At 44.3% G+C, this 24,191-nt stretch overlaps 1 protein-coding gene across 4 annotated transcripts in view; it reads right to left on the reverse strand.

Annotated features, from left to right (window-relative positions):
• Window positions 1-24,191, reverse strand: part of GALNT16 (polypeptide N-acetylgalactosaminyltransferase 16) — a 75,593-nt gene that overhangs the window by 42,768 nt on the left and 8,634 nt on the right. Inside the window, exon 1 of one of the 4 annotated variants that reach the window (XM_069017601.1) lies at window positions 18,643-18,764. The exons of 2 other annotated variants lie outside the window; for them this stretch is intronic. The gene's annotated coding sequence lies outside the window, so the exon portion shown is untranslated. Of the gene's footprint in view, window positions 1-18,414; window positions 18,445-18,642; window positions 18,765-24,191 lie in introns of those variants that run through there. One more of the 4 variants, XM_069017602.1, reaches the window with a different exon arrangement.

Below are 24,191 nucleotides of genomic sequence, written 5' to 3' on the forward strand. Positions count from 1 at the left end.
ACACAGGGATATTCCTCTAGGCCAGATTCCTTGTGAAATAGCAAGACTAATACAGACAGTGCCATTCATCTCTGTGCATTGTCACAGTCTGCCATCAGACACAGGCACAGCAGCTGCCACATCGTGCTAACAGCCACTAAAACCAGAGCTGGGGAATTCAGGGTCCCAAGATGCATTTTTTTAACAGCAGGCTTGGCCAAATTCAAAAAGAATAACCATACTGCAGGGGTCATGAGGAATCATTACTTAATTAGAGTAAGGTATGTAAAACTCTCAAAGGTAAATGCAATTAATAATTTTACAGTTACTGTGAAATTAGTCCAACAGCAGTTTTATGTGACAGGACGTATACTCTGCAGCTCTTGCACTTCTTACAAGTGTTTAGCACCAGCACATTAATGGAGCAGGGGGTGCCATTCTTCTCCTTTGTTTTAAGCTCATTTTCACAATTGCTTCAGCTCTGTCAAACCCCAGAAGTTAAAAGCTTCAATTCCAAGCCATCCCTAGTAAGTGTCTTTCCATGGAATACCTAGCTGACCAGAAGGTCTAATTGACCAATATGGACACAAAGCAAACCAGGGAGTAACAACTTCACCAAACCTTCTTCCCTCTTGAAGCCCCCCTTCAATTTACCCCGCTGCCACAGCCTCACACACTGTCACTGCCACAACCCCCAACCCTGCCAGCACCTCCCTCCCACCAGTTCTGCACGTCCAACTCCCCCCAGCAGATTTCCCTCCTCGGAACTGGTTTAATGCCAATTTCAACCCAGATTGAAACAACCCAGACTGTATCAGATTGAGATACAAACTTGCTGGCTGTGCAAATCCTCATCCCTCAGAACAAAGGTCAGAGCCAAGTCACCTCTGCAGACCCCACCGGTGCTGCTGGGGCCTGCACGGTGTGACACTTCTCTGTATGCTCGCTCTACATGTTCCATGCACTGTCCCAGTGACCTGAAGACAAGTCCTGGAGAGGACAAGCCAGCACAGCCCCATCACCAGCAGTGAGATGCTGGTAAGCAGAGCAGTGCTTGGGGATGTTTCAGAGACAGGTGCTGCTCAGCTCTGTAACCCATGCGCTGGCACATGGATGGGCTATGAATGGCGCAGATCACAGACAGGGCAGGACTGAGAGCTGCAGCAACTCCGGAAAAATTCCGAGGGAGCAAGCTGCTCTCTATGGGCTGAACCTGCAAGATCACGTGAGCTAAATAACCTGTTGCCAAAAGCATTTGCTTTAGACGGTGTGTTGCATTTCCAGTTGGGGCTAGGAATCCCAGTGCACACGTGGCTTTCATTATGTCTCACGAAATAGTCTGTACACTCTTCCAAAAAACTGCTCATAGTCCTCAGAGACAAAAGCCTGTGCCTGACAGCACAGGGCCTATTTTATTCATGCTTTGTTAAACTGTGTAAAGCATTTTAAGTGTGGTTTGGGAACCATGCACTTATGGAACTTCTACTATGAAATTTTAATAAAAATTACCACAGTTAAATAGAACCATCACTGTTCTTCAAGAACAAGTGCAAGTGCTGACAGCAGAGCCCAGAGACCAATTTGAATGTTTCATTTGTAGCTTGCACAAATTGGAGTAACACAGTGGAAACAGTAAAGCAACTCGATCAGTTCCCACAGCACCTAACTGGTCACGAAACAATTTCCACTGCCATTAACACTGGGCAGTCTTGAGGCCTGCTGCCAGTTCCAAACTGGAGACCAGCAGCGGACACCCAACAGGGGCTATTTCCAGTGCCCTCTGAGAAAAGCCCATGGTGAGCAGCTCACAGGGCTTCTCCAAGCCCTGTGACAGAGCTGTAGTTGCCATGGGATGGTGAAAGTGAGAAACAGAGGTTGACTGCTGGGGCTTGCTTTCCAGGACAGTTGCTTGCCCAAAGTGCCTCTCCACCTCCCTATTCTTTTCCATAGTCTCTGGGCATTTATTGCCTTCTGTCCAAGCAGAGGCAATTCTCTGCCAACTCTGCAAGACTTGCATCTCTACTCTCTTCTGGTTTTGCCCTGAGAAGACCTTTCTCTCTACACCTGCCTCACGACTAGAAAGTCATGTCATTCCACCAAATATTTTCTGTTTCGTTCTTCTTTTCTTCCCTCACAGCTTTGCCAGACATTGAGCTGTGGACAAGGAAAGTGTCCTCAACAATGTGGCCTGCAAAGGTGGAAAGTCTGTACAAGATAAGAAAGGAGAAACAACTACATTTCTGTGGTTGGTTTCCACAGCAACGTCCTCCCCACAACCAGCAATTTTTGGATGCTACTTTCAGACCCTCCTCCAAGAGATACAGAAGATGGCACAATGTATTCCATGTTATTGCCTGCAGCATGGATTAGGTGAATATCACACACTACCATGATGTCAGTCACAAGCAGACACGGGTTGTTGGTGTGAAGAGTTTAGAAACAGGATGTTGCTGACTTACAGGTCACAACAATGTGTTGATGGACAAGGTTTGGTTGCTTTCTAGCAAACTTGGTATGGTTTAACAGCTGGTCTTTTGGGGAGTTTTAGCGAAGAAAGCAACATAAGAGAGCAACACAGTGTGTGGGAAGTTTACAGAGGTAGCAGCAAAAAAACCCCCTTGAGTAATTAAATTACTGCCTCTATCATGAGCAGGGGTTCTCTGATACCCTCATCCAACTTCTCAGCACACAGAAAGGTGGTGTCTGCCCTACGACACTCCCAACTCCTTGTTTTCATGTGTAAGTACTCGCAGTCTTGCTTCTGAGGCAGCCACGTGGCCTCTGCCTAATGATCCTACTTAGCCATCTCTTTAGTGTCTCTGTGGAGAAGCATTCCTCCTGTAATATCTCATCCAGATCCTGCAGTCCTTGTCTAGAGGAGGGAAGATATGCTTGCAGGAAGCATGGCTGGATCACTTTGCCCAACTCTCAAAGATATGCAAGGCAGCATGGGTTGACAACTGGAGGGCAGCGAAAAGTAACACAGAGTGCTCAAGTGCCAGCACTGCAGCACACATCAGTGTCACTCATCTTGCCAACAGCAGCCCCAAAGAGTGTGGGGTATTTGCTGCCGTGCTGGTTACAGGAGCTCAGCACCACACTGTGTGCAAACAAGTTATTTCCACATGCAGTGACTGGCTTCTGCACCAACTAACCTCTCTCCATGCCCATTTAGATTAACAATCAATTCATAAATCCTGCCAACTTGGTTTCCCCTCTGAATGCAGTCCTGATGTATATTCATTGTAGAATGATAACCTGAGAAGCTGGAATTTATTATACAACCTCTCATGTGACAGATGCACAATACTACTGTTTATCCTGCTCTGCTGCTGGCCAAGGCAGATATAGTATATATAGATATACAGCAGGAGATGACTTCTATAAAGTGTGTCCATCTTTGACCCAGCTTTTTGATCCTGAAAAGACTTTCAGCAGTTAACAAGGGTTAGACCCTAAACAGTGCTCTGGCCCAGTTGCCCAGAGGCAGGAAGACATGCCCATAACTGGAGGGAGGGGAAACGATGCCCTAAGGTATCCTTTTGGTCTTTTGTTTTCAGGAGTGTCAAATAAAGCAAAGTAATGGAAGCCAAAAGGGCTTCACATACCTGAGGGCACTCTCTTCCAAACAGCTTGGAGGAAATGAGGCTGCTCAGAAACACAGAAATCCAGACCCCAGATGAGGTAATGCAGTTGCCAAGGCCCATTTCTTCCCTCAGCTTCAAGTCTAGTGCACACAGGTGTCTATTACGAAAATGTACAATATAATTTCTTGGTTTAATATATTTATGATATTTACATACATTGATTTTGTATAAACACCCACATGTCCAGACTTGCATACATCTGGTTTCTATGTTTGTTCAGTCTATCTCATACCTTGGAGTAACGTCATTTGTTCTCTATTTGGCAAACTCTTGTGACATGAACACTGCCACTTTTGCTTGTCGAAACCTTTATGCTTTTGTATTCCACTCCAGGAGAAAAACAATGTGGAAAACCCCATGAAAAACAGTGAGTGGATGGCCTTCAAAACTGCTGACTACCAGCACAAGAGGGGAGTGTGATGTCTGTAGGGTTGCTGTTCCCTGAAACAGCACTTGTTTTTCAAGCACATCCACAAATATCCATGACACCACCTAAGGGACTAGGCCATTCATGCTGGCACCCGCACCAAAGCAGCAGCACTGTCAGAAAGAGATCCCAGTGGGTAGCTGGGGACACAGTGCCTCTGGGTATGAAGGTTCTGCACAGAGAAGATGGTCACATGGACACGAAGCTGTCTGCATTCAGACATCTGTTTAGTATCACACAGGAAATCTCCTCAGCAAAAGCCATCCAGGTTACTTACTGTATGTAGGAATACTGCTCTACTAAAGGTCATACCTACGCTATTTGTAAAAGTGTGCTTTGAGGTCCTTCAGAGTAAAAAATGCTACATGAAGACGCATTTTTTTCTTTTGGAAAAATATCCCCATCTTCACAGACATTTAAATATGCAAAGAATGCCTCTGGTTTCCCAGTGATTTTGACTTAGGAAAACAAAGAAAAAAAGGAACAATATTTTGTTATTTGTCTTCTAAGCATTAGATGCGCAGTGGCCACTTGGGTGTCACCTGAACCCTGATTTATAGCAACTGTATCAAGACAGACTGACATATAGTATTCTGTATCAAGATGATGCCCCCATGGTTACCTTGTAACAGCCAAAAAGCCAACAAGACAGTTCAAATGAGGGTGGTCTATGTCTTCATAAATCATCAGTCACATAAGCTGCACCTCTCTCTGCCCACTCCCCACCTATGCTGTCTGCACAGACACAACATGTGTATGTGCCTGCCGTGCTGATATCTAGTCTATTCCCTTTGAACTCAAGTGACCTACATTCAGTCCTTTCCTCCCAGTGAATCACAACTGTCTGGAGTGACAGATGCCGCCACGGATATTTTCACAGAAAAGGACAAAGCAACTTTAGGCTTCATAAGCTGCTACCATAGTAAGCAGTGAACTGGTTATCTAAGAAATGAACAGAGGTCAGCTAGCTCTGAGAAGCAGGCATCACTCACCCAAAGTATTAAAGTATTTAATTATATTAATCTTGGGGCTCATTTTCTTTTCCTTCAAGATTACCCTGCAAGGGCTTTTTGCTAAGGCTAGAGAAAGGAAGCTAAAGTACCTTTTTAATCATTCATCCTCAAGAGCTAGAGCTTTAAATGGAGATCAGAAGATTAAGAATAAAATAGTGTGGCTTTGCAATTAGCCAACATTCACACTCCACAGAAATACTGTGCACATGCACAGCTGAGCCAGGAAGACAAGGGTACACCTCAGGACATTTCACACCCCCACCAGGGACAAAGCCAGCCCCACAGCAGGAGGTGGGAATTTCTCCCTGGCTTCCAACAAGGAAAAATTTTTTCCTAGTGTGTTTTTGTTAGCAGGTCTTGCTCAAACAGTCATGATTTTAAATATAATCCAATTCTGCACCAACTCCCTCCTCTCTCCCCATGTTAATCACCAGACTGATCTTGTCACACCTGTCACAGTAGCTGCACCAGGCAGGTGAGAAACACTGCATATCCTGCAGATCGAGCCAGGTGGCAGTCTGGCCTCAGCAGCCACACTCCTTCCTGCCTTTGTGCCAGCTGGGCCCAGTACCATGCTGCTTCTGAAGGCTGGCCCACAGCTCCAGAGCCTGCACGGACCTTGTGTTTCCAGGAAATAACACCTGAGCAGGACCTGACCTTGATGAGTCAGGTAATTTACCACAATGCTCCACACAGCTCCTCCTCACATTAGCTTTTGAACATCACGAAGAAAGGCTTTTGGCAGGACATATTGTTTAGGAGTCAGACAGACCTAATATGAAAATGCAAATTGTCTGTAAACCAACAACCAAAGTGACATTTAGCAGAGTGACTTAATATAGCTCCTCATGTTGCCACCGAATCATGACCTGGTTTCTTGGAGAATTCCAAGAATGACCTTCAGCTAGCAATGTAGCAACTTGTATTTTGGAGGTTTGAAGCTATGAGATCTACTCCCAAAGACTGTACTGACATTCCTTCTGCAGTGACAATAGCGATGGTGCATACATATCTGTGATTTATTACAAAAATGAGTCTTTTTGTATAAGACCTTCTTCACGCAGACATCTTCTCTGCCAGGCATTCAGCCCTGCAGCATGCAACATTGTTTTCTAACAGTGGAAAAAGTCACTGCCTATCTGTCCATGAAGATTTGAGACTATTGGGCCATTGCCATTTTGTTTAGGAGCCAAATGATATTCCATTTTAATGGATTAATTTTTCAGTTACTGCATTGCTCCAATTCCAGGACCTAGCGATCAATGCGAACAGACAAAACCCTAAGAGCTGCACTCTGCTTCTGCTTGGGTCTCCATTTGCGAAGGCATTAAATTCACCTCCCCAACAGCAAATTTAATCAAGGATGCATACCAATGAAGAATCATGCAGCGGGCTCATGAATGCCTGTCAAATATGAAAAACACCTGTATTACGCAATACAGGCCTCTGTCATTCTAGACTTCAATCACACAAATAATAGAGGCCTCCTCAACAGCACCCCAGCTCTGCCATTTAATCACTGTCTACCAGGAAAGAGCTGGGCACATAAGGAAGAGCAGAACCACAAAAATACACTCGGGACAGGTATGGCCACGACCACTGCTCATGGAAATACAGTTCTGCCCATGCACAAAGTGCCACAGTCCCTCACATAGCCCCTTGTCTCATTCTGCAGGTGCAAACTGCAGCAAAACAAAGTCAATGATAGTGAGGATCTTTAAAATGCATCACTCAATCAATCCCTGTCCAATACAAAGGGCATCATCTGATTCTGCACACACAGTGCTCAAAGTTCTGTAGTGTAAGGACATCTTGTAAAGATAAAACTCCTGGGTTATGTTGTTAGGAGAACTCACAGCTTTTCTATGGATAGGATAAATTTTTGCTGTCATAGTTGCAAAAAAGAAAAAGGTGGATGTCTAGAAATTCAAAATCCAGAAGGTAAAGGACACAGAACTTGATTTTCAAATCAAGTAATGTTTGAATTTTTTGTGGTCAGCAATAACACCACTACAGAAACCTCAGGCTATAGCTGTTTCTTTTGGCCTGGCTTAACCATAAATCTGATCAGGCAGATTTTGGGAGCTGCTGGTTTTGAGTTCATTTATGAAAAGATATGTCTGGCATTTTTCTCCACATATTCAACTAATGAAATTTTGCCCAAATTCCATTTTTAAAAAGCTCCCAGAGTCATGCAACCAAGTCCCATTTCCCTCTCACCCAAAAACTGCACTCCTGACATACCCCCCTCCTCTCTCAGCCACCCAGCTGGCTCACAACCCAGTCATCAGCTCAGCAGTTTCCACTCTGTGAGCAAGTTTTCACTTTTCAAAGTTCACGTATGGGTCACAGCAAGAAATGTGAGTGTCTGTTTCTGATAGCTGGGGCTGTGATCCTAACCTTTGGCTTCCTAGAGGAGCATTGTGTGAGTATAACCAATCCTGTCAAGAAGACAGTTTTTCCTTCTCAAGATCCATTGGATGCTTTTTAGAAGAGTCTTCTCTTCCCAAGTATGACAGCTAAGTACAAGCAGTAGGATTGAGTGACTTCCATTCATAACCCTGGGCAACACAACAGCCTCGCTACCTCCCATGGCCTAAGGGGCACCGAGCAGGTGCGTTTTTCACCTCTTTCACCAAAGAGAGAGAACAGCTTCAAAATGCCACTGGCCAAAGAACCTTGCCCAGGCCTTCAGCAGCCTTACTAAATATGAATGAAAAATAAACATAGACACATCAAGTCCTGTCACAGCTCCATGAAATCCACAGGGTTGCTTATGAGGATGAGCACTGCTCAGTGAGATCTGCTTTCTCTTCTCCACACAAAGCTACATGAAGCACATAGGCTTTGTGCTCAATGTAAAAGTCTGACTGACTGTAACTTACTACTTAAATTCAGTGGTAAAATTGCCAGTGACATCAGCAGGATTTCAACCACAACAAAAATGTAAACAATGAGAAACAAACACACACAGAGTACTCACAGAAGACCCTATTTTCCACTATCTTTCAGAATTTTGGAAAAATTAAACTGCTTAGCACACTAAAGTTCCCTTTCTTATAAGTCTTTATTTGCTCTGGACAATGGCTCTTGTTTAGAAACCATTTTAACTATGTTGTAAATGGCGTTCATTACCCAGAATACAAATAGTGTATAAACTTTTAGCTGGAGGTTGTGGTGGTGATGTAAAGGTTAAAAGCAAAACAGCTTGTTTGAGATATGGAGTCTGTAAAACAGCCCATTTTCTCCCAAATAGAAAAAAAATTTGAGGCATTCTTCACATTTCTGGCTTGCTCTTGTTGGGTTTCAGCGTTTCTGGCTCCACAACGGAACGCGGGCGATGAACAAACATGAACAAAGGAAATGTGCTGACAGGTTTGTTCAGAGTAGATAAAAAAACCAAACAAAAAAAACCACGAAAAACCCCCAATCAAACGCAGAACTGTGGTTGCAAGCACCAAAGATATCACAAAATAAACTTAAAAAAACCTCCAAACCCTGAAAACCAGCCACCCAAGAACTTGAAAGAACAGTTATAGACAGGGACAAAGATGCAGGAGGCCTGTCCTTAGATTACAAAAGGTGAATGAGAATTAGCTTGGAATTCTGCATTACAGTTTGGAATAAGCATTTCTTACCATAGCTGGCTGAATGTAAAAAGTATTCTGTATGAGTCTGACCATGGCAAGACTGTGGACCAGCAGCACCCAGGCACTGTATTCATCTGCATGCCCTATTCCAGGCACTTTCTCTCTGCCAGTGCTGAAGGTAGTTGGACCAGCAACACACCCAAATGCCAATAAAGAGCAACACTCCTTAGCAGAGCACTTTGTACTGAACAAAGCAGATTTACCTGTTCAAATCTTACTTTTGATTAGCACAAAGGCAGCTGCCAGTGAGGTCCCTGCAGCCAGAACGTGCACAGTAGCTCTCATGCTCAGTGAGTAACACTCAGTGCTCACAATCCAGCCAACTGCCAGGACAGCATTCTTCAATCTTTCTCCCTAATTAACAGATATTTAAGCAACATGTACTGATTAAGGACTCTTCATGATCTGTCAGTAGATACAGCTCTTTATACAGTTGTCACTCACACAGCCTACAGCTCTCCCTCTTGTCCCTTCCTCCCCAGGTCAATATAAAAAAAGGTGTATTTAAAGCTGTAGAGTTATGCACTCAGCAAAAAGGGCAATCCTGAATTATAAGTGTTAATACAAAGCTACTTCTACCATGAATGTCCACTAAAAGCTTTAACTGGCATGACTGCACATAATTACATGCCAACGTGTGTCCTCATGAAGAGACTGAACTCCCCGGAGTTCTTCCTCTGCTTCCCTGCAATCATGTGCAAAGTAGAACAGAAACAAGTGGCATGCCAAAAGTGTCCAGATCAAGTCCCCAGTGATATCTCACACACAGTAGCTTTAACAAATTTGAAGCCTGAAATCGTAGTCAGGCCCACAACTTGGTCCCAAGTGGAGCCAGAGCAGCACTAAGCCAGAGAAGTCTTTTCATTCCAAGAGGCAGCTGTCTTTACACATGCTAGGATCCTGTCAGGATCATCCTTAGGGAGGGATGTAGGAAACAAGACTTTTTTTTTTTTTTAGGAGGCAGCATTTTCACAGAATCACAGAATGGGTAAAGTTGAAAGGGACCACAGGGGGTGATCTGGTCCAGCCTCCCTGTCCAGGAGGATGACCTGCAGGGTCATCCTAGAGCACACAGCACAGGATTGTGTCTAAATGGCTCTTGAGTATCTCCAGTGAGGAAGACTCCACAACCTCTCTGAGCAATCTGTTCCATGTGGATGGTCACCCACAGAGGACAGAAATTCTTCCTCATGTTTAGGTGCATCATTTCCTGCCCATTGCCTCTTGTCCTATTGCTCAGCACCATCCAGCAGAGCCTGGCTGCATCCTCTGACACACTCCCTTCAAGATACTTAGACACACTGAAAAGGTCCCTTCTCAGTCATCTCTTCTAGAGGCTGAGCAGGCCCAGCTCTCTCAGCATTTCCTCGCAAGAGAGATGCTCCAGTTCCCTCATCATCTTTGTCATTTTGAGGTCTTTTTTCCTCTTCAAAGCCAGACCTTCTCAGGACAGGTCTTTTCCTCTTGTAACATCAGCCTCTGTAATTATAGCAGGGTCCCCTACACTGCTGTAATTGCCATTCTGGAAGTTTCTTCCCTTTTTCTCCTTATCTATCGCCCAGTCCTGCTGTGTTTTCCAGCAGATGCTTGTGGAGAGACAAATGGCTATACAAGCTACCAAGAAACCCCATGCTGTAGGTATGCTTTGGAAGGACCTGCTCCATCTCTGCCAGAAACTAAACATGCTCTGCTACTGGCACCTTCCCTCTAGTATGATTTTAACACTGCCCAAAACAGTGCAAAAATGGAAAACAAGAATGAAAACAAAGCAAAACCCAGAACCACTGCACAGACAAATAAGCACCACACCAGGGAAGAAGCTGAACTCCCTTTGCCTTCTCCCAGGCCTGCCACTGAACGTGCTGCTGGAAGCTGCAAATGATACCCATTTTCTTCAGCTAGTCTAAGCCCTCTGAATGTCTGATGAAAGACCCAAGCTGTTCTTAAACTCAAACTGCAGGATATTCCAGTGCAGCAGAATGCATTTGGCCACTCATCTCTCATTGCCTGGATGGGTAGCAAACATGCAGTGACAGACCCACACCAACTGCCTGCAACTGCTCCTAGCTTGCCTTGAGCAGAGGGAGCAGTAGGTCTCATATTTGGAAAGATCCCAAGGTATCATAAACCTGCTGCTGTTTCCCTTTACAGCAACATTTCTGTCTCTGACTGCATATGCAACCACCAGGGCACAGGCTATAAAGCCCAAGCCTACAGCTGATACAGAGATCTGCCTGAATTTCTAGATGTTTGTTACCATAGCAATACCATAGCAATACCACAGTACTTTTTAGCTTGTTTCTTGCTTTTGGTTTTTTTAAAGCTAGGTCCTTACCCAGTGCACACAGAACCAGTTTCTAGTTACGTGAGAAGGAAACCTCGCAGTGTGCTGTGGCTGTGGCAGAGCCTCCTCCCTGGGAGCAGGGTGCTGAGAGGAGATGCTCAGCTCCTGCCTCAGCCCCACTGCAATTGCAGGGCTCTGCCCACTTCATTCACCAAAGCCATTTCTGATGCCTGCACCCAGCATGGTGTTGCTTCCTGCCCCCGCTGATCAGCAGCACATCACTGCACTTCTTATCTCTTGGGGAGCTCTTGTGACTAACTTTTCTCAGAACACCCATCAGACTGTTAGGAGCATCCACTTTCAGTCTTTTCATCTTCTTCTCTAAACAGCTCAGCCAAAGGCAGCTTACAAGACCAGCACAAATAATATAAAGCCAACTTTTCCTTCAATGCTAGAGTTTACTTCCGGGTCTGGTAGTGATCTACAGAAGCCTTGAAACAAGTATCATAAGACTGTTTTCCAGGCCTGCCATATCAACACACAGCTTGGTCAACAGCTTGTTTTTCAGCATGTCATTCACAGGCTACTCCAAAGAACGTGAAAAAGACAAAAAAAGTTGATTGACAGCTATTTACTCCTCAAATACAACTAACTGTAGTCACGTTAAGCATCAAAGATACCCACAGGAGAATCCTCCAGAAGAAGGAAAAAAGGTATCCTTTTGCCAGAACATTTCTTTTATCTTTTTATAAGAGTCAAACACTTGGTACATTTGGATAATTTTGGAAAGCTGACACTTTAGCAACCAATGCCCCAAATTGGTGGAGCAGAAGGGCTTAGCAGCATCGGTTTCATTAGAAACTGATGAAGTTAAACAACAGAAAATTGTCTCCCACCATCAAACCTTTGTGAGGTATGTCCATCATAAAATGGAGCAATTTTTGCACACCTATCTTGCTGATACACTTGGACTGCACACTACCCATGTTTGTATGCCAGTTCACAGAGGGTAACTGCCTGGTACAGGTCCTGCAAATGAACACAAAGCAGAGCTTTGTACTGCAACACTAGAGGCCTGGAATTGATACATATCTGTCAGTCATGTGGAACAAGAAAATGAACATTTTTTTAGAAATGAAATTCTAACAAAATGAAATTCTAACAAAAACAAAATGAAATTTTGTTAGAGGGTGGTAACAAGGTATCTTTCAAAAGTTCGTTGATCTTTAGTCACAGATTAGGGAAGAAATCATGTTTCACACTGCAGAAAAGTGATTTTCCTCACTGAAGGCAAAATTGTAATATGAGAAAGACTGCTTCAGAAATGGCTGCCTTTGAGAGAGACAATTGACACAGACCATGCACCATGGCGAAGGCAAAGCAATAGCAATTTATATCTCTGCATTAAGCAGTGTCAACAGCTCAAGTCCTACTGTGCCAGGTCTAACACATGCTGATAGGTGTCAAGAGAAAAGAGATACCTATCTCAAGAAGGCTGATTAACTTGGGAACACTAAAAAAAATCTATTAAAATCCCATGGGCTGAGATAATACAACAATCACAAGTAAATGCTCATTTATTGTGGTTTTAAGGAATGGAGTTGAAAGCGCTTCACTAGTTTTTGCTGGTAGGGCCTCTGCTGCAATGCTCAGAGATCAGCTCCAGCTAAAGAGGGGTCTATCCACTGCAAGTCACTGGTGACTTTATCAAAGGATGTATGTGTGAGTGATCCCATCTTGAGTAAGCCCACCCTCACACAGGAGGGTAACCTGGCCTGTCCCCAGCTCTTGGATGCCCCAAATCCTGCTTATGGGTGCCCAAGACAAGAGAAGCTTGAGAGGAAAGAAGGCAGCTGGACCCCAGAGCTGCCTGCTCCACTATCCATTTCTGCGGGATGCCTCAGGGGCTTTTAAACTAAAGGTATTCCTGACAAACCTCTGCTTGGTGGGGATGGAAGCAAATCAGCCAAATTGATCAGGTTTGGCTTCTTATTAGGCAAGTATGTCAATTCTTTTGGTAAATACAGGGAGGTGTTCTGATCTCCAGTGCTTTTGCTCAGGTGTCCAAATGGCTTGCCAGTATTTTGTTTGTACCACTCAAAGCAGTAGGAGAAACAATAGACCTGAATTACTTTAAACAAAACAGGAAAATAAGTACAAAGATGATAAAAATCCTCTGTACTGAAAAAAGTCTCTGCAATGAGAACTTCAAGGCTTTCGGTATATACCCACACAAATAACATGTACAAATCTCCCAGACAACTCTGTTCAGAAACTGTGAATGCAACCATATCTTTGGTTTCCTAAAAAAAATAGTGTCCCTTTTTTTCTTCTTCTGAAAATGAGGAAGGTCTACAGGGATGTTAAGTAACTGCTGTTCTCTGCTGTCTAGAGCCAGGGGGAAAAGCACAAGGAAACAAAGTTGGTCCTATCTTGTCACTTGCAATATGCTTTCTGTCCAAATTAGCTTTCTTTATCCATCCTGCCAGGCCCCCTGCAAGCTCTTCCCATCCCATGCCACTTAGATGCACTGAGTAAGAGGCTGTGAGACTTTTCTATCTACAGGTTAATATTCACTCTCTGAGTTATGGAGCCATTTGGACCAGTGTCTCAAACTGGAAGGGTATTTCCAGCAAGGCTGCTCCAGCTGTCCTTGGAGCTGAACTGAGAGCTGCTGGTCCAACTGGCACCTTTCCACCCTGTCCTCCACTAGGTGGTCAGCTGGAGATGGGGGTGCAGCAGCCACCCCAGCAAATGACCATCTCTACCCTGGTAACATCCTAACAGATGAAAGATCCTACAGTTACTCCCTCACCCATCAGGTATGCCTTTGACAGACTCCTCCTCTTATAACATATAGAGCAATATTGCCAGAACCAATTTCCAAATGACTGATAAATTTTGTAGGGAAGCAGCAAGTGGGGAAAGCATATATAGAACACCCATCCCCACCCTCTGTTTTCCTACACACATTCACCCCTTCAATCTCTTCCCAGAGCACTGTGTTAACCTGTGTGAAGTAGTAAGTTTCTAACTAAGAGGAACTCCCTCAACTTCTTTTAGTTAATAATGACTTTATGTTACCCTTCACTGCAAACTTTCATGTTACCAGGCAACTAACAGCCATCATTCCTCCCATAAGCCCCTGGTTAATACCAGGCTAACAATAGGAATTCTCTTTGCAGTCAACCCATCTGAAGCAAAACATTACCAGAATGCTGTCTTCACCTCCACCCAAGTGCTTTAACCATGAGTACAAACATGGCAACAGAGCAAAAATAGTTTTCCTCAGGGACCACCGCCAGCATCTGGTGGTGATAACTTGGCTTTTGCTTCTCCTGTTTCCCCCCCCCGACACTCCTTCTTAATACAACTAACATCCCTCAGTGTCTTCTCAGCCCAGTTACTGGAAGATGACCTCTGTCTCTAGACCTAGCAGGGCCCACATCTCCCGCAGGTATGGGACTGTACTGGCTCAGCCTCTGCCTCTCTCACAGCCCAAAGGGGAGGCAGTACCCATGGACAAGGAAATACAGGCATTATTTGCAGACACATGGAGGGATATCTTGGTAAGACTAGTTGCTCCTGTGTTTCACAGCCTCCCAAGCAGTGTCCCTACTGGCAGCTGGCAAAATCTGCCAGAATGGCATAGCTGCTCATCATAACCTGCAGAGATTAGTGCCTTCTCAGAGCAAGAGGAGCAGTAATAATTGCTTGCAGGCTCTCAAATCAAATATTCTTGCTTCTTTCAGCAAGCCACCACAGCTGTCTACCGCTTCTGCCATTTGCATGGTTCCAGCAAGATCTTTTGGAGGGCACAATCAATGAAGTTCACAAGACTGCAGTCATGTCTTGCAGCACCCTTGAAAAGTGATTAACACTCCCTTTCCATCTCAGCTCAAATGGAAAACTGCAAAGCACAAAAACAGCTTCATCAAACATCTACTTCCAGAACTACCCACGTCCTTCACCCAAAAGACCTTGCTAATCTAAAACCCACAGTGTTTTATTTAATCAACTGCTTCCAGCAGTGCAAAGCAGTCACTGAAGAGCAGGTCTTCATTAACACATGGACAAATATTCATCTCCTCTCCAGTCATACCATTGATGACCTAGCTTTCATGCTTAAAGGACAGAAGCAGCTGAAAATCCCAACTTTGACATACTGTGAGAGCCAGAGTGGGATTTGGCCCAGTACAGTACAAGTGTGCCCACCTGCTACAACACTGGCCTCCTCAAAACACACTCCGTTCTTCCTGTAAGCTGCCTATGTGGGCTTCCCCATCTGCGTCTGCCTGCCACACTGGTGTTGCTCCTCAAGGCTCCAGGGTTGAGAGCAAAGTCTTTGCCAAGTTAAAAGAGGGCTCAAAGCTCATGCCTGAGACAGCTTCCATACGTTCACTTCCTTTTTAGTCAGGGAAGGAAACACTTCTCCTTAGCCATCTGTTAATACCATGATATCCATCTGGAGAGGAAGAAAGGAAACAAACCAGTTAGAAGATTTCCCCAAGGAGATAAATTGAGGTTATTGGCTAAAAAACCCACTAAAATCCATTCTGCATCAGTCCAATAGTTCCTATCTTAGGAGGAGGGCCCTGCTGCACCCCTGGCAAACATTTCAAATAATACTGATGTGCTTTGCAGCAAGCAAGATGTTCTTGCTTTATTCTCTGCAAAAGACACAGACCCTTCAAAACCTGAAGGTAAGCAGTTAATTCCTGGTGCTGGAAGCTAGGTTTCACATAGAAGAACCTGATAAGCCATTTTTAACCTCTAATTCCTGAACTTTGCATAGACAATGCACTTTCTCTTCTTTGAATGCTTTCAAAATGGCATGCCATGGCCACCTGAGGGAGGGCAGAGAGAGAACACAGGGTGCAAGATCTGCCCCAAACCAAGCTGCTCATTTTGAAATTATCATAGCAAATTATTTTCTTGCACTCTATTCCTTCCTTTCTAGTGGCAGTATGGGAGAAGAAAACATAGATGTTTTAGGAGAGGGCTGCTGTGAAAAATTTAAACATGCCATGATTGTTTCCCTTTATCCCAGCAGATCTAGATACTTTTGAATATGCAAGTGTCAAGCATTTGCTGATCAACAGATAGCAAGCCTTGTGGAACTACCTCAACTCAAAAGTCACTAGTTCATTAACTAATTACAAGCATAATAATGGTAGCACAGCAATATCAAATGGAACCTCATCTTTCTGCAGACATCAAGGATTGCCAGCTTCATAAAATAGTACAGATGCACTTAGATCAGTACAACAGATGCATTTCTGAGGAATTTCTGAGGATGTGATTAATCTCTATCCCCTGCCACAATAATAAGAGAAAGATGCCCATGTTTATGATGAATTCTTCTAATTAAGAACCCTGTGCAAATGCCATGTGTTTCACATGAGGGGTTTTGTCAAAGCCAGGAATCAAATTCAAGGATAAAATTCAACTGCATAGCTAGGTAAGTACAAATCACAGTGACACTCTTCTTTCTGCCAGGCAGGAGACAATAAACCATTCCTGGACAACTCGTTACTGTCTGCCTCATTTGAGCCACTCATTACAAGGGCCTTCACCTTGCAGCACTGCAAGATGTCCCACTTGCAAACAGAGACCTGAGCACTCTCAATACTGCATCCTAAAGATACCCAATGAGGAGAGGCATCATGCTAGGGGGGCAAAGCATGCTGGCACTGTGCATCAGCAGGGTATATTCACTTCAATTTTCCTTATTACCCCTGCATTCCCTGTAGAAGAGCCATGACTATTTAAACATGCATTGAAGCACTAAGGAAGGGGATGTCAGTTAAATGCCCAGCGGGAAAGACATTCAAAGAGAAAGTCAATGAAGCCTGAGCAATCAGTGTAAATCAAGACTTTAACCTTTCTGAGCCTCCTTCAGACTCTTGATCTGTAAAAGAAGATGCTTAAACACTTACCACATTTCTGAAGAGTCAAGTGCACATGGCTTGTCAATGCAAAAAATGTTTATTACCGAAAGTACCCATTGAAGTGTTTCAGTCTTATTGTCTGTGGGCTGTTTTCCCTGTAAAAACCATTGGGCAGAACAGATGCCACTACAAATCTGTTTAAAGCAGATATATGGATTCACTTTCAACCTGTACATCCCTAGTAGACAGATCCTTAGCTTGATGCAATATCCAAATCTTAACTAATCTGACACTAGTAATTAAGTCATAACTATAGCAGCCAGTACCCCAGCTTCTGGTGCATAAAACAGCAGTTTCTGTTTATTGACCAGCAGAGAGAAATCTGGCTGCCTGGCAGCTGAATCAGATGGGAGCAGTCCCTTTCAAATGCAGCAAAGAAAACTTTCAAGGAAAATCATCCTCTATCCACTGCTCTCTGGGGTAACACAATTAGGCCATGACATACAGACAGGTCATTTAATACAATATGAAAAAATACATTGATAGCATTTCCCTTGCCTAAATGGAAGGCAGGCTGTTAAATTACCTCTGAAGGAGCAGACAGGCCTCTCTAACAGCAATCCTCTCCTCCCAAACCACACATCTTTAAAGAGCAGCCAGCTCCAGCCCAGTCACATAGAATTCTACTCTGTAACCCCAGCATCCTTAGATAATTTTTCCTGCTGGTTCCAGACACTGGTTCCAATCTGGCTCAATATAGCCTAAAAACACAGCATTGTGCTTCCTGCATTTTATATTGTCAACCTATTTAAAGGAACAGAGGAAAGAACAAACTATCAGATGGTTTCTGTACCTCCTAAAGCAAGCCAGAAGCTCCAGGAGCCATGGAGCCATTTCTGCAGGAGGCAGTCAACATCTGCAGGGAGGCTGAAGTTATTTTAAGGCAATATTAAGAGCCTACATTTCAGTGAACATTCAAGTATTTTAAATGCATTAAAATTGTTTTAAATATATTTTAATATTTCCACACTCTCTCTATACTAGGAGAACATAATAAAGACGAAAAAGTCCTTGCACCCCACACTTCTTCATATGCCTTTCTCATCCCAAGGAAGCACCAAGCAAGCTTCTCCAATTCAGATAAGCTAGTTCAGCAAATCAAGGAGAATATTGCCATCACACCATCATACTCTCAAAAATGTACCAAATCAGTTTAATTAAAGCTTAGAGAGGTTTTTTTAAAACGTTTTTGGGAAATGCACAGTGACAAGTTCTTTCAGGTCAATACTTACTAAAGTACAGTATAAATACCTTCCTGCTTGCCAGACTTGGTGTCTGTCCTGAGAACAGATAGCTGAGCTGCCCTCTAACATCGAAGATATTCCCATGCAGCTGTTTTTCACACACTCTTTGGTAATGCTGGAGGTACTGAACTAGCAGGAGAATTGCACATAATTCTTTGGAAGCACAGCCTACAGGAAGCCTGAATGGCACTACCAAACAGGTGGGGATTTTTCACTCACCTTTTTAGGAGCAAAGGTATTTCTTTTAGATCATCAGGCTTTTGGTCTGTTTTGGCCATCTCTTCCCCTGAAGTAAGTCCAAAGAGCCCATTTCTGCATACAGTGCAGAGCCATGCTAAAAAAAAAATTCTGCAGAACCAATTCTGTCCCAATCCCACTACCCCAATAGCACCATATGGAGATACTCAAGAAGCAATAGCAAGTCTGTGTCAAACAGGACAGACTTACCTAAGGATGTTGAGTTGCTTGTACTTTTTAGGAGCTTTCTTGAGGTGGCATATTGCTGCTGACCTAGAAACATTACTCCTCACCCCTCTGATCAGGAGAGGTGCTCTCCAGCATGCTTCACCGAGTGGGTTATCCAGCCAGGTACAGGCTGTACCCAGGGCCCCACACTTAGACTGCCAAGTTTCACCTACCTGCATTACAGAATTATTGCCAATATTACCCAATATCACTTGCCAAAACAACAGGGGTAAAGGCCTGGCCATCTATTTCTAACTTTTCATCACCCAGCTGATGTTATCCAGACTGCTGGAGCCTGAACTAGCTAAGTACCCCTTCTCAATGCAAAGTTGGGTGTGCAGTGGCAGTGGCAGGTGCCCAACATTCAGACTCCTATTTGAGGGAAAATGAGTACAACCAGCTCAATTCACTCCTGTAAAATTCTGCTCCTACAAAAGTAGACAATGTTGCTGTACTTGCATTTGATTATTAATAACTCGTGGGGAAAAGGCCATATGCCCAGTCACATGGTAGTGCCCGTGACAACTTGTGCCACATGCCACCAGCCAGGCATATAAGCATTTCAGCATCCAGCACTCCTGTTTTTACCTATCTGCACAGAGAACTGGGAAGCAAGACAATAAATGAGTACATGCTACAAACGCCAGGAACATATTCCCTGATGAAAACACTCTTTTTTCTGCAGAGAGAATGATTAAAAGTGTTACAGTGTATTTTCCACTCAGAAGAGCAAATTACACAGAATACTTGTTTAAGCACATGGGTAAGGATGTCATTTGGCATGAAAACAATGTAACATGGGGAACCTCACTTTACCCTGATTAAGTTGAGAATTTAAGTCTTCAAAAGCAGAATTAAGAATGAAGAAGCAGCATCAGCCCCAAGGAGCCCTGCTGGTCATCACCCCAGCCAAGTTAAGTAGTGTTTCAACACCATTCAGTATTTAGGCTGAGGTGGGAGAGGCTGAAGTCCACCTTCCAGAGCTCAGCAAACACCCTGAGATTTACTCCAGTACAGCCTGGCAAGGCAGTTTATCACGACGAGAAGTCATGTTGCAACGTGGTAACAGGTTTAATGATTAACATTTACACATCACTTAGAAGTTTTTTCTAACCTGTCTCCTGTCTCAGCAGCTTATTCTCAAATGATATTTCCCCCCAAATGAATATGCAGAAAGAAATGCACACCAAAACCCAAGTTGACATTTGAGGTAACTGAGGTAATCTAGCAAATTCATTGAATGTGTGTTGGTACACAATTAATATCCAAGCTGTCTTGGCTTCACTGGTATTTTCACCAGAGTTAATAACCAGAGGTTAGCAGTTATGAATAATGCTTTGTTTCCTTTTAGCAGAGCTCAAGGCTTAATCTCAGCTCTGCATCTGAAATCTCTGAAATGAGGGAAAGAATGCTTTCTATCCCCAGCTCTTTATCTCACTCATGTACAGAGGTTATGAACTCCAGGACAGAAGCTGTCTTTTCTGTTCACATTTCACAAAAGAGCCCCTAGTCTGGATACCCAAAGAGATCTACAGATAAACAGGAAGCACCTGTTGGGATCCCTCCCCTGCCATGGAGCCCTGAGGGGAGGCACGGGGTTTCCCTGCCCCTGCTCAGCCTCGTTCCCCATTGGTTGGTTTGTGTTCCCCGGTGCGGGCAGGGACCGTGGGGTCCCGTGATTGAGGAGTTCCTGAGGAGAGCCCCGGCCATGCGGCTGGAGAAATAAACATCTATCAAGAATCTGTCCATATATATTTCTTTTCCACGGGACTCCTGGTTTGATATATACGTGTTACAGTAATCCCCGCTGTAACAAGCACCCAGCAGCACAGGCCTTGTGTGAGGTCTTGGATAGGAGCAAGACAAATGGGAGATCTCACACAACTCTTACATGCAAATTGCTTGGAAAAGGATGGCAAGGCAACTGGTAACTCCAAGCAGGCTTGTGGCAGCCCCTAATGGTTTATTATTCAACCAGTCTCCCTTCTCACTCTCCCTTCACAGAAGGGCCCCGAACAAGTCCTTCCCATACAGAAAGAGCCTGCTACATGCAGAGACACACATCCAGCTGTGAGCTGTGCACTCCCCTGGTACACACAGTTACACCTAGGGCAGGGGAAAGGAGTTTTCATAGAGAACAGCTTCTCTCCACATCTCTCCTTTTGCACCTGAACCCTCAGCACACTGCCAGCCCTCTCCCAGCTCTGCCAAGCAGTTTCAGGTAATGGCTGGAGTCATCCCCATTGCAACCCAGCGCAAATCTGATCTCTGCATTGCACAGCTGCTGAGCCCACCCCAGCATAAGCAGCATCTGACTCAAATGTCTCCCACCTGACAGGCACTGATCAAAATGCAACTAAATTTACCCCTATCAGATATGGGACAGGTATATGGGAATTCATCTTGGGAAGAAAAATACAGAACAGAAAACTTGAAGCAAATTCTGACCTCAGTGGAAATATTCTCCATTCAAATTCAACTCACCTACTCAAGACCAGAAAGATACGAATTGCCTCTAATGATTCAAAATAACCTTCTGGCAATATGCTTCATGGCTGTCCTTGCCACAGAGAATGGTAAAGACCACACTTAAAGCTCTGCACAGGGCCAACAAATTAAATATAGCAGTGGGAACTGTATTTCTAGCAGAATTATAAAAGCACTAACAAAAAACTGGACAAGAAAATTGATGATGTATTGTGAATACTCAGAATTTACTTAGTCTTTATGAATCTGCCACAAGACTTAGTTTAGCAATTTCCTGGATATTTAATAAATACCGTGTGTAGCATTATTTCCTAATTTCTCAGATTCACTGCTATATGAACTAGGGAATCCAAATGGTCACCCTGTCTTTCTGTTTTGCAACACTTTTAAGTATTCTACCATTATGAACAGCATCACCCAGTTACACCCCTCCCCTCCTGTCCCCCACAAAAAAAACAAGTCAAGATATTTCATTTGAAGTTTAGATTTTGGATTCTGCTGAAGCCAAGCTGAAAGAACTGTGCAGAACTGTGTACTGGGTTTTCTGAACGTGCAGCCCACTGGCAGGAGCAAGTTCCTTTTGTACCCTGGTGAACTGGGGAGCCTCACAAGGCTCCTATGGTACAGGAGCCACAGAAAAATAAGAAGGGAATTCCTTCATACACCCAGTTTCCAGCACCACTCTTCTCTCCTGCAGCTGCTGGTCCTGCCCAACTGAGTGCCAGAAGTCCCTGCTCCTGCCTCAGGTAATCTGTAGACACAGACTAAAGCCAGTGTGTGGGGCAGCTGCCACAGCTCAGGAGGTCATGAGCATCCTGCAGAGCCCCTGCAATAATGCAGGCACAACAGGGTAGGGAGAGTTTTCTCTCCTCTTCTTCAGCACTTGCAGTGGTGCTAATACCTGTTTATCCATTCTTGGCCATTCTTTATGATGTCTCTTAGGAGACATTGGGCAAAAGCAGAAGAAAAATACAGAGCATTCCAATCCCCTTTAAGCTCAGTGCGACAATTTTAATCCTCTAACTAAAGGGAAAGAGGGGGAAAAATGAGATGGACTGTGACAGGTTGGAAGGACTAAATCCCCGTTAACTAGGGCACCAAGATTTAAAGGGCTCAGCTTTGCACACATCAAACCTCTCTCACAAAGTCCTCACAGAACAGTCCCCTCCAATTCCTCAGTGCAAGTGAGAGTTGGTGAGAGCCACTGCCCCAAGGATGCTGGCAGTGGGCAAGAGAACACTACTGCCATGGCATTGCCATGCCATGACTGATGCATCCAAACACATGGGGGTGGCAGAAGCACTCAGGCAGCCCTTTTGAGTCACAGATGCAAGGGGTAGCAAAGGTACCAACCACGCAGGGCAGTACTGCACAATTAAAGCTGAACAGCAGCAAGAAGAATGTAGCCATAACCTGTATTTCACATTAGCCCTGCCACACACAGTGATTTGTATCACCCCACCATGTTTCCTTTCAACTCCAGCACATCTTCCCTGAAACTGAGGCTTTGGGCCCAAGAAAATTAATGAGTAAATAATTTTAAATGCATAATTTTAAATAATGCTGTAAGGAGAGTGATGCAGGCAGATCAGCAGATTTTTCCCATTACCCGATGTGACTCAGTCTGTATCCTGTGCTGAAAGGACAGTGTTAGCTTTCACTGTTAACCACCTCCTCATGACTCGCCTAACCTGTAGCTTGAGATTCATGTCTATTCAAGGACCTGACCTGAGCCAGCAGTCCAACTGCTCACTTAAAATCCTTTCACACTCAGCCAAAGGCAGCTTCTGATAGGTGCTTGGGCAGCTTCTCCAAGGCCAGACCTCACTTGACCTCATCTCATCATTGCCTGGCCTGACAGATTCACAGTCAGTTCTGAAGGAATGCTGATTTCCCAGCCCTTGCCAAAATTTCTTTTGGGCTGCTCAGCCAGTGTGATCCAGATTTCCCAGCACAGACTGGAAATGCCCCAAAAAGTCCCACAGGGACACTCAGCTAACAGGCATGATACAGCAATCTGGCATTCCAAGGCACAGCACAGCTAGACTCAGACTACCCAAACACAGGGAGGATACAAACAGACACCAAGTTCATCCAGGTTTGCTCCAACAGAATTTTTGAAAGGGTTTCTTCACTGCAGATCATCCATGCTTCTGCTGCCAACCCAAGCTCAGTATAAACACCACCCTGCACCTGAGCAATGTGCTCACCCCAGCCTGCCCCTGACAGAGGAGCCAGCTCTGCAAGTGAAGCACCAAGAGGGATGTGGCAACTGAACATCCCTAGGCCAGAGATAGGGTTATGCCCCTACCTGTTTGCCAATGCTCCTGCCAACCCCCCCAGAAGTCACTGTGAGAGGCTGTTCCCTATCTTTAGGCATAAAACAGGTAGTTCAGCCAAATGGAGACATTTCAGAAGGTTGGGAGACACATACAGCCTACTCCTGGTGGCTGGTAATTCCTACCACACAACCTGGTCTGAATAAACCTCACTGAAAGGTACAAAGAAAGAAAATGATCCACAAAAAATGGCATGCATATTATAGCACCTGGGAAATACAGCATGATCCCATGCACCAGGACTTGGCAATGAGCACTTGCATCATTCCCAGTTTTTAACTCCAACTTTACTATTGATTTTTACAATTTCAAAAGACTACAGGGAACTACATAGGAAGCACACAATTGTTTCAGTTTCATTGTGTGGATGTGATGGCTCCCATTTGCACTGCCACTGCATCCAGATTCCTGTACTCAGAGACTAACTGACCAGTTACCCGAGGAGCTGCACTGCTTTCTGCACCTCATATATACTCTTCCTTATTTATTACGCTTTTTACTGCATACTTGGTACCAAAAGGCACAAAGTTACAGCATGGCATTACTGGGCATGACAGTCTCTGGCACCAAATACTTTGTTCAGGGCACTCAGCATGCAAGCAGATGGAAAGCGTAATTTTTCCAATTTTTTCCTGCAGAAACGTTTTTTCAGAGAACCTCTGAAGACACTTTCATTGGTTAGAAACACTTTTCCAGCCAAGCCCT

This window comes from Aphelocoma coerulescens, chromosome 5, assembly GCF_041296385.1.
Source record: "Aphelocoma coerulescens isolate FSJ_1873_10779 chromosome 5, UR_Acoe_1.0, whole genome shotgun sequence".
NCBI lineage: Eukaryota > Metazoa > Chordata > Aves > Passeriformes > Corvidae > Aphelocoma > Aphelocoma coerulescens.